The sequence below is a fragment of the Mastomys coucha genome, unplaced genomic scaffold, assembly GCF_008632895.1.
Source record: "Mastomys coucha isolate ucsf_1 unplaced genomic scaffold, UCSF_Mcou_1 pScaffold20, whole genome shotgun sequence".
NCBI classification, from domain to species: domain Eukaryota; kingdom Metazoa; phylum Chordata; class Mammalia; order Rodentia; family Muridae; genus Mastomys; species Mastomys coucha.
This window is the reverse complement of record NW_022196903.1, coordinates 120,723,998-120,734,043: the sequence shown is the minus strand read 5'-3', so window position 1 is coordinate 120,734,043 and position 10,046 is coordinate 120,723,998. Positions and strand designations below refer to the sequence as shown.

The 10,046-nt window shown below is 48.0% G+C and overlaps 2 long non-coding RNA genes across 5 annotated transcripts in view; one reads left to right on the top strand and one right to left on the bottom strand.

The window, feature by feature from the left end:
- Window positions 1–1,266, bottom strand: part of LOC116099637 — a 41,790-nt gene extending 40,524 nt beyond the window's left edge. Inside the window, exon 1 of the long non-coding RNA XR_004122329.1 lies at window positions 797–1,266. This is a non-coding gene — a long non-coding RNA (uncharacterized LOC116099637). The remainder of the gene's footprint in view (window positions 1–796) is intronic.
- LOC116099636 overlaps window positions 955–10,046 on the top strand; it is a 25,259-nt gene continuing 16,167 nt past the window's right edge. The window contains exons 1-2 of one of the 4 annotated variants that reach the window (XR_004122327.1): window positions 955–2,334; window positions 2,466–2,566. This is a non-coding gene — a long non-coding RNA (uncharacterized LOC116099636). Of the gene's footprint in view, window positions 2,567–10,046 lie in introns of all 4 variants that reach the window. The other 3 variants (XR_004122328.1, XR_004122325.1, XR_004122326.1) reach the window with 3 other exon arrangements.

The following is a 10,046-nucleotide window of genomic DNA, read 5'->3' as shown; positions in this document are numbered from 1 at the left end:
CCCAATCTCAGATACCAAATGAGTAAAATGTACTTGTGGTTCTTTTAGAGGGAGGGTTGAGGGTCATTTTCTAAAAGATCTAACTAGCTTTTGTAGAAAACCCATGTGATTCTGGACATCACCAAGTCCTTATGCTTTTCAAAAACCCAGGCGGCTGGTTGGACACTTCTAGACTGTCCGAGACTGCCTAATTTGGAGGTGGGAACCCTTCTTGCTGTCTATAGGCACTGATGTGGTTAGGAGTTATGGAGAGGAAGAGAGGAGAGCACAGCAGAGTGGGACACAGGAGCATGGAAGGTAACCCTGGATTGAACAGGATGCCTCTTCCTTACACTGTTAGTGCTTTTCCCAATATTATCCCCATTTTACAGATTGAGGAGACTGAGGCTTAAAGAGGTTAGGTAACTTGTCTAAAGTCTTTCTCCAGTTTCTAACACGATCCAGAATTGCAATTCAGGGCTTTCATAGTTTAGAGCTGGAGCTCTAGTACTACACACTAGTAGAGAACTTAACCAGCTCTCTAAGAAAGCGTGCCTAAATGACTCATATCCTGCTATTTGATTGACTGATCTTCATGAGACTTTCTAGCACTAAGTGGGGAGGAGTACAGGATGTCCCCTGAAATTAGTCAGGACTTACTTCAACTTGCCCACTTTACTGAGGCTGAGAAACTGCACTCTCTCAGTAGATATGGCCTAAGGGGACTCATTTACAGACACCAGGGTCCTGACTACAATGCGTTTTGTAGCTTATGGCAATATTTGCATCCTTTGTTCTCCTTTCTCCTCAGCTTTACCTTCAGGCCTTGCTGCCAAGGGTTATGAGCACTTGAAGTTTTGAGGAAGGATATGGAAGCCAAAGACTAACAAGAGGCCTTGGCATTATGTGTGACTACCCTTCACTCTTGTATTCCATCTCGTTGGGCACTTATGTGAGGCTCACTTAATCTATCCCAGCATCCTTAGCTCCACCTCAGAACTAACTGCCAGCGGCCACTTGCCTGTCCCAACAGAATTTAACGGAAGCTGCCAACAGCCCTCCTCTGACCTCATTGGATAGAACCTACCGTGCCAGCAGATACCAACTCCTCTCTCTTTCTTCTGACATAGCCTGTCCACTGTCTCGGAGTAGGCAGTCCTCTTGTGTGGAGTGCAAGCATCAGACAGAGAAGGAGTTAGTTATTCATTTATTCCCGAGGGGGACCCATTTGACCTATAACAAGTATACAAATGATCCCAATATACGAGAGGCTAGTGAGAGTGGGCAAAGAGCAAAGAGATTAAAAAAAGAAGTGCTTTAGCCAGGGCTATCTGTCCATCCTCCAGCTTCATCCAGCTTTGTTGACTTTCCTGCTGAGAGAAGTGGGAACCAGTTTGAGTCAGATGAATATATGTCTTCTTCTCCCTAGAGATCTAGTAGCCTCGCTGGAGGCAGATGAAAGTATTCATTACTTGTAAACCTTTAGGAATCAGTTCCCTTTGGAAGGCAGTGAGTGGCACACATCTGGGGAAATGTGTATAGAAAGAGTAAAATTAGCAGAAGAAAAACTCTGGGATCCAGGGTTTGGTTTTGTTAAGACAGAGCCATCTGGGAGGATGGAGATGTAACTCTTGTTTAGAATTAGCTTTGAAAGGTAGACTTCATGATGACAAAGCTGATGTCCTGAGAGTGTCTCCTTAGTAATTTGCTTGGGCGAGAACACGTGTGCTTTCTCTCTCTCTCTCTCTCTCTCTCTCTCTCTCTCTCTCACATACACACACACACACAAGCACTGGTACATGGGTGTCCATATCTTGTTCTTATGAAGCTTTCTGTCCAGGCTGGAGATTTATGAGGTAGATTAAAATATCAAGGAAGGTTATAGTTGCTTTTTCTCCATAACCCAAAGAAGTTGGACTTCCACGAAATTCTAGTGAGGGCTTCAAAGCAGCATAAAGGGAAAGCACTGGTTTTAACTTTTCCTCTTGGCTCAGCTAAGCATATACTCTAGGAGAGCTTTGTTCTGAAAAGATTCTTTAGTGGCGGCTAAGGGGGAGACTAGCCAGGAGAAGAGATGTCAGTTATGAAGAGTTGTTTCCCCTCCCCCCCAGGAGAGATGTTCTTTACACAAGACCCTGGTGTGGCTTGTGCGCATTCTTTCCTAGAGGAAAGAATTCTTCCTAGCAGGGTGATAGGTTCTTCTTGATGAGACCCACCACCTACTGCTTCATTTGCTGTAGACATGGGATGGAGCAGACGGAGGCCCCATCTGTCGCACTGTTGATCTTGGCTCTTGAGCCAAATGAAGACATGGGGTGGATCCCTCAATGCTGGGGGCGGGGGGCACTGTGAACAGTGAGTGTCTTTGGTTTAGGAGCACAAAACAAAACAGAGGTCACAGTAGAAGGAGTGGACCACATTTCACCTCTTTAAGCCATAAAGGGGGAAGAATGCCACTGACAAAGGGATGTCTTTTGTTTCCTTAGCCACAGGTGCTGGCAACAAAGTATACTGAAGCCACACTATTTCTCCTCTTCAACTCATGAGACAGGCGTTTCACTTTTTGGTGTATTTCGGAAAGATTAAGGTAGGCACCAAGCAGGAGGTGCCTTCCGTTTCTTTGACCTGTTATCTCATCTGAGTTTTTCTGTTAGGTCCCCACACTTATTTTCTCTTCTGTAGTAGTTGATTCTTCCCAGGCCTTGAGTGGTAGTAGGGGAGAATGTATTTTTTTTTCTACAGCACATACTCATTCACTTATTTGCTATTTATTATGGGCTACTATGTGCTCTGAGCTCCCTGTTAGGTGGGGATGGTGAAAATAATCCAAGAGGCTTTGCATTTAAGGAGAAAAGAAAAACAAACAAGAAACAAAACAAAACAAAACAAAAAAACTCAACCACTGTATTGGCATTTGGGTAGACAGTGATTTGTCAAGAAGAAGATAAAAGGTTTTGGGGATGGGGCAGGGGTGTGGGGGTCAGGAGGGATTGCAGTGATTTTTAGGATTTCTGGTAGGCAGGCAAGCCTAACATGGAATCAGTGAGTGACAGACTACAGGAGGCATGGAGGCAGGTCCATGTAGCCTTATGCAACTTGGTTTAGGAGGCATCGGTGAGGACGTTTAGTTTTCTGGACAGAGGAATGGCATCAGTGTCAGGTGTGACATCAGATCCTGAAATCTGAAATTTTGTTTCTGTGAGGGGACTTTAAATGATAATGCCACTGGTGGACTTAAGGATGACTTGAGGCTGTTCAGCGGGGAAGAGCAGTTTGCTTTGTTGTCTTGAATTATAAAGGCATTGGCTATTTCCTGCCTACCTTCCCTCTGCGCAGCAAGTATAGCTGTGAACATGAAAAAAGGTTTGGATTCTTCTGTGGTTTATCTCTATCTAGGTTAGGAACAGATCTGGACACTTAAGAAATGTAAACGCCTAAAATGCCAGGAGAGATGGGGACAGGGGGCTTCTACCTGGTTGGTTGAAAGGGAAGCCCTAGCTACTCCAGTACAGGCTTGTTTCTTCTCCAAGAGGAGTGGCACAGAAACAGGAGATGGCACTATGATCCAGGCACAGAATCTAGGTGTATACCTCCTGGAGGGGAGGGCTGGGTGCTGGCATGCACTGCACTCTGCCAGTGTGGCTTTGAAGCCTGGGCATTGCCACTAATTTGCTGTGTGACCTTGAACAAGTCACTTTTCTTCTTGGGGCCTGAGTCCTCTTATCTGTAAACAGAGGGCTGAGGCTGGAAGGCCTTTAATGTTGCCTTATGCTGTCTGTGGGCTTAGGGTCCCCAGGGAGACTGCTTGCTGGTCTGCATGGCAGGTCTGATGGACTCCCAGTTTTTTCTTTCAGTGATGAGAAGGGAGAGACCATATAACAAAATGCATGCTTGCCGCTGCAGGAGGATGGCCACACAAACGACATGTTTGTCCCTGCCCCTGACCAGATCTGCACATTATTGGAGGCTACGTAATCTCCCTAAGCCTCTGTTTGCTTTTGTGAAAAAAAAGGAAAAAAAAAAAAGACCAACGACTGTCACTCCCACTCCCAGCCCCCAACCCCAGCCTAAGGAGACAAAATAGCTCTGTGAGTCTTTCACCTTTGTCATCCAGCTCTTGACTACAGCTAAAGCTTTGTCTTAAAACCCAGACGTGATTCCAGAGTATGGTTTGCATAGTTGGGATGTAGGGTCAACCCTTGGTGGCTTTTGTTGCAGGGACAGAGTTGACTTTCTGATTTGACCCTTGGTGACCCTTACCATCTGATTTCAACACAGGTCACTATGAGAAGCAGCAAGAGAGTGATCTGCCCCTGTGCCACACACCTCAGGGGCCAACACAACTCAAATCAGAAACTTGGGGCAGCAAAAGTGTTTTCAGAATCTGCCTGGGTCTGCTTTTAGAAAGTTAGGTGCCTCCTAATCAAGTTGTCCTTGGTGTTGTGCAGACTGTGTCGTGTTGTTATGAGAACACCAGGAAGTATTGGAGCAGAGGGTTCTATTCCAGGACCTAAGGGGCAGGCAGCAAAGGGACAGGACTGTCTGGGATCAGCCACCCCTGGCTCATGGAGTTGAAATTGATTTGTTGTCCCTTCTAGCAGAGGCTGTGTCCTATACACTGCTGTCTGGCAGGAGCAGAACCAAATTCAAATGATCTTCACCACTTGAATTAATACCTGCTGTGGGAACTGAAGGTGCAGTAAGCAAAGATAGTCAGTCCTCCCATGGTTCAAGTGGCTCCTCCTGTGAGAGGTTCTTGGATGTTTTCATTTTTAATGACCACTGAGTCCAGCAGAGGGACAGTGATTGGATTCCCCCCGATTGGTTCTAACAGTTGTCCTGGGCAGATAGGATACATTAATGTATTGGTAAAGCCCTTGAGCCTGATGTCTACATTAACCATGACCCCAGTGGGCGCACAGACTGGCCTGGGGAAAGTATAGTGCCATTTAGCCCAGCAGCAGCAAGATTTCCGACTCTCGGGATAGGCAGATTCCTGATGTAGAACTAAGTGGTCTCTGCAAAGCAGGAGCAGGTCAGCTAATGTGGCCGGAAGAACACCCGCCCCCCACCCAGCTTCTATTCTGGAGGACTCAGCGTGGCCATTGTGGTTGCTGAGATTTCAAAGAAGCAACATTTCGATCTGGAGAGGATTTCCAGGAAAAGAAACAAAAAACCCCATGTTATTTTGTTATCAAATGGCGGAAGAGCCTCTCCTGCTTCTGAACACTTCTCAGCCATTTTTCTCCATTTTGTGATTTCTGGTGCTCCCCAGATCTTCCCTATTCTGGAACAACAGCTTCTTCACCATACTGCTTCAGTAGCTACTTTGATGCCCAGCCCCACTCTCTCCTGGAACTCATTTCTCCAGTTTGTCAAACAAGCCTGGAGGGTAGAGAGCAGGGGCTTGGGGCCCTGCCCAGTTTAGGTGGAGTGGACCCTTCACAGTGATGTCTGGGTAGAGGGAGGGTCGGTGGGTGGGAGTGGTGTGTGAGCAGGGATGCTGAGCAAGCAGGAGACAGACTCCCCCAGACCTGAAGATCTGTCCCAGCAATAAAAGTTATGAAGGAGGTTTTTTCTTTTTTTCTTTCTTTCTTTCTTTCTTTTTTTGTGTGTGTGTTTGTTTTTTGTGTTTTGTTTTGAGAAAAATTGTTGGGAAAACTCAAAGCCTCCACAGAGAGCATGGGGGAAAACAGCACCATAATGTACAGTTCCTATAAGCTCTCTCTCTCTCTCTCAAATTCTGTAAGCAAGAACAAAAGGTGACTGGAAGGGTTTGTGGAGTCCTTTCTGGCTGTGGAAGGTGGTGTATAGATAACCCTAAGAAATGGGCTCTATTTCCGAGCATCGACCATTCTGAGTCTTAAGGTAGTGTTTTCAGCCAGCCTTGGAAATGTCCAGCCTTGACCAATGATCAACAGCTATGTAGATGGACAAACGGATGGTGGCATGCGTTTGTCATAAGCTCTGGCTGGAGACACAGGTGTGGAAGGAGAGGTTGGCAAGTGCTTGCCTTTGTAGAAGACAGGCCTAGATTTGAATCCCAGGGCAGCCACTGACAAGCTGTGTGACACAGGGACTGGCCATTTAACTTCTCTGAGCCTCCCTTTCCTCAACTTTGTCCATGCCAAAGATCTTTGGAAAGTCCAAGTGACATTCCCTCTGTCCCCTAGCACGGGGCTATTTGTTATACAGCACTGTAATGATGGGCTAGCAGAAGAGGATAGAGATTGGGAGCAGCTTCCTCGGCTCATGGAGCCTGCTTTGCTCAGTTTGTAGACAGTCTGGGGAAAGCGGGGAACTGAGGGGAGGCCCGTCAACTAGATACACACCTGATCTTCACTCCTCAGGGACTTGTAGAGGCCCAAACAGAAGCACCGAGTATATAACCAGGTGCATGACTGAGGTGCCTGGCAGCAGAGGGAGGAAGTGTGTTGAGGGAGCCAGGTCTTGGGAGAAGAACAGTGAGGGGATGGGGTGGAGAACGCACCCATGACCGACCAACATTCATGACATTGCCAGCAGTGGGCAAGGAAGGAGAGGTTGGTCTCTGGGTTAGAGGCACTGAACCAGTGAAGCCTAGATGATGTAGACCCCTCCTGACTTGATACCGGCTCTGGATTCCAGATGCTTGCACAGCAAGTGGGCCTCGGTGTGGTTAGGAGGAAGGCAGAGGAACTGTGCAGGGGAGAGCAGGGTTACTGCAGGGCCGCGGAGGCAGGGCACTGCATGCATGCTGCAGTGCCTTTAGCAACAGAGGCTTCCTGAGCTGCTCTGACCTGTAGAGATATTCCATGCCAGCCTGCCACCCACCTCTGCCTCTCCTCTCAAAGCTGGAGACCTTTGTGAGCTCTCCTCAGGTTCTCTGCCTCATGGCCCCCAGGGAGTCCTCTTCCTGTGTCAAGGCCTTGGCATTTATTTCTTCCTGAGGCCCGAATAGGGTCCCTGGGATTTTGGCTGGCTTCTCTCTGACCTGTAGTGTCTCTGTGTCTGCGGGTAGCCCTCTATCTCCATCCGTGCCATCAGCCATGAGATCCCAGCCCTGTGTCACCAGATACCCTCTGCTTCCTGTTGGGGTGACTTGAGAGTTGCCAAAGATTGCGGTGTGACTGTGGCCAGCACAGGCTCTGTGACCAATGGCTTATCCCGGAGTTGCCCGAGGCCTTCCTTAGTCCTCAGTCTGGAAACCCTCCATCTGTCCCCCACGCTAGCTAGTGGAAACTCGCATTGGGTTTCTCAGCCCGCTTTCAGCCAGCTTGACCCCTGTAATACCAACTCTCAATAAATTTTACTCCCTTATCCCAACGCCAAAGTCACTTTAGTTGTATAAGGAAGAGCTTTCTCATTGCTGGTCCCCTTCTTGTCCATGCCTCCCAGTAGCATCTCCTTCCAAAATTAGCTAGAAAGTTCTTTTTCTTTAGACTAAAGCTAGCCCTTCCTTAGGGAGCTGACACCATTTAGCACTCCCACCCCCCTTTAAATGCCCTTCTCACTACCAGCTCTTCTCCACTCTCCAACTCACCATTCTAAACTCTGGGACATTGGCCTGTCACCACTTCCTTTTATAAAAGTCAGAGTTCTTACGAGTACTGTTTGCAGTTGGTGTCTCTGGGGGATTCCCTGCCCCTTCTCAACCATTATTGACTCAGGTACTCTCTGTCGACCCTTTGAATTAAATCATGACTGGCTTTTGCATCACAAGCCTGGTGGACTATTTTTCACTTCTCAAAAGCCAGAAAGGCTCGTTGAGGACTGATTGTGCAATGCTCTTCTGCCTTGCCTTCCACGTCAGCACCACCTCCGTCCACATCTGTGCTTCTCTAGCTGGCGGTTTCCCATCTCCCCGTTGCCCTCTCTTGTCTGCCTCACTGGAAGACTGGAAGAGTTTTCGGGCTGTAGAAGCTTCTGGCAGCTTTCGTTTGCAGTGTGTGAGACCTGAATCTCAGTTGCTTTTCCTGCCTGGAGTAACTCCACACCTCTGTCTTTTTTTCCTTTATTACCTGTGGTCTTGGTAAATACTGTCTCCAACCACTCGAGGTCCACATTATATGGGGACCTTGACCATTGCTCAGGCCATCTGGCTACGTTCACAGCTCCTTCTCGTTTTGGTGACTCCTCTTATGTGGTCACTTGTCCCACTGGTTTCCCCTTCAGACTGCTCACAAGGGCTCTCCTTGTATGCCCATCTGCACTACTCACTTCCAGCTCACAGCCTCTTTATGACAGCCACCTCCTATCTCTGTGGGACCTCACTCTACCCACAGCACAGCTGGCGGGGTCACTAAGAATGCAGATCTGATCGTGCTTTTCTTCTTTTTAAAATCCTCTACGGCTCCCAGGTGTCAGGATAAAGTGTAGACTCCTCAGTGGGGATGTCCAAGGGCCTTTCCCATCACACGGTGCTCCTGAGAATGGGGTTCAAAGAGACCCCATTTCTTAACCTAGCAACATTTGTGCTGTGTGTCTTTGAGGGAGCTGCTGAAGCTTTATGAATCTCTGCAGAATGAGAGTATGCCTGCCTCCCCGGGCACCCAGAGAATAGAACGAAGTCACATACGTGTTTGTCTTTCTGTATACTCTGTTGTCATCTGCCTCACTTGTAGGCGCATAGTGAGTGGGGGCCCACTCTTTCTATTCCACTCTCCTGTCCACTTCCTGGTAGCTTTGCACCTAATGTCTGCCCCTCTGCTGCTTCCACCCTGAGGGGGCTGGTCCTTCCTAGGAGTGGACATTTCCCTGCCTCCATCCATAGGTAAGTCCCATCCCCATCCCCTACCCACTCCAAGCCCCTGCTTAGTCCAGCAGCTTCCTTCTTTTAACTGCCCTCACTGCTTAAGGTGGTTTTCAAGAGTTATATGACTGACGTCTCTCCGAGGTGCTGTCCCTAGAAGGCCTTCCAAGACTTTCACTTCCCTATCTGGCAATTACCTTTCAGTCAAGTATTATTCCCTGAGCAAAGACTCTCTAGGACTGGGATCATGTCTTATTTATCTCTATATCCCTAGGACCCAGCATTGTCCTTGAACATGCTAGGCTATCATCGACACGTGAAAATGATCCAGTTCAAACATGGCAATGTTTCTAGGAGGCATTCAAACTTCTGCTCAATTTCTTTTTTTTTTTTCTTTTTTTTTTTACTTTCTTGCTCCTCTTGGCAGCAAGGAACTGTCAGCTCAACTTTAGATGAAGGAACTGTCATGTCAGTTCAGTTTTAGAAGGGCAAGCTTGGCCCATTGCAGCATGGTGACCGGGAGAAATGGAAATGGAAAACTCAGATCTCCCATCACTGACTGCTTGACTAGTCCCAGTGAGGAGGAAACTCTTAATTGGTGACACCGAGTTCTATCTAACCTTTGTCCCAATTGAATCCAGTGGCCCCAGAGGTATCCTGGCTTGGCCTTAGATGTCCCAAGATACAGTTGGAAGAAGGTGGTGCTCGTGGGTGAAGGGAAGAAGCACAGAAAATTTGAGAGTTGAGGAGGGACTGGGCAATGTTGGAGAATGGAGTGAGGCTTCCTGTGCTAGCTGCCTGGGGTTCTCTGGAGGTGTGGGGGATCTTTTATTTGCCTCTGTGTTTCCCGTAGACAATTTGCTTCAGAGGCTATTAAGCCTCCACCCTGGACTTTGATTTTGTTTTAAAAGGTCTGAGAGTCTCTGGCATGAATAGCTAGCTAGTCTGACCACTGCTAGGCCTAACCCCTTGGGGATCTCTTCGGCTTTGCCATCTGGTTAAGCTTCCTTGCCAGACCCCACCCTATGGGGGCAATTATAATTTGGGGGTCTTTTCATGTTGCTAGAAATGACTGGTTTCTGCTGCTTGGGTCTCTAGCAGAAGTGAGGGACAGATGGCCAGCCTTGATCTATATTGTCTGCTTTTATGTCTACTGTCTTGCGAGGCCCCAGTGGTGAGATATCCTCTGGCCACAGTGGGAAGGCCAAGCTAACCCCTGCCCTGGAATGCAGCTAGGGCAGCTGATTCTTAGGAAAGGGGCTTGCTCTGAATGCTTGCTCTCTTCCAAATCTTAACTGGCAGAAGAGGGATGTGGGGAAAGAGGGATGTGGGGGGG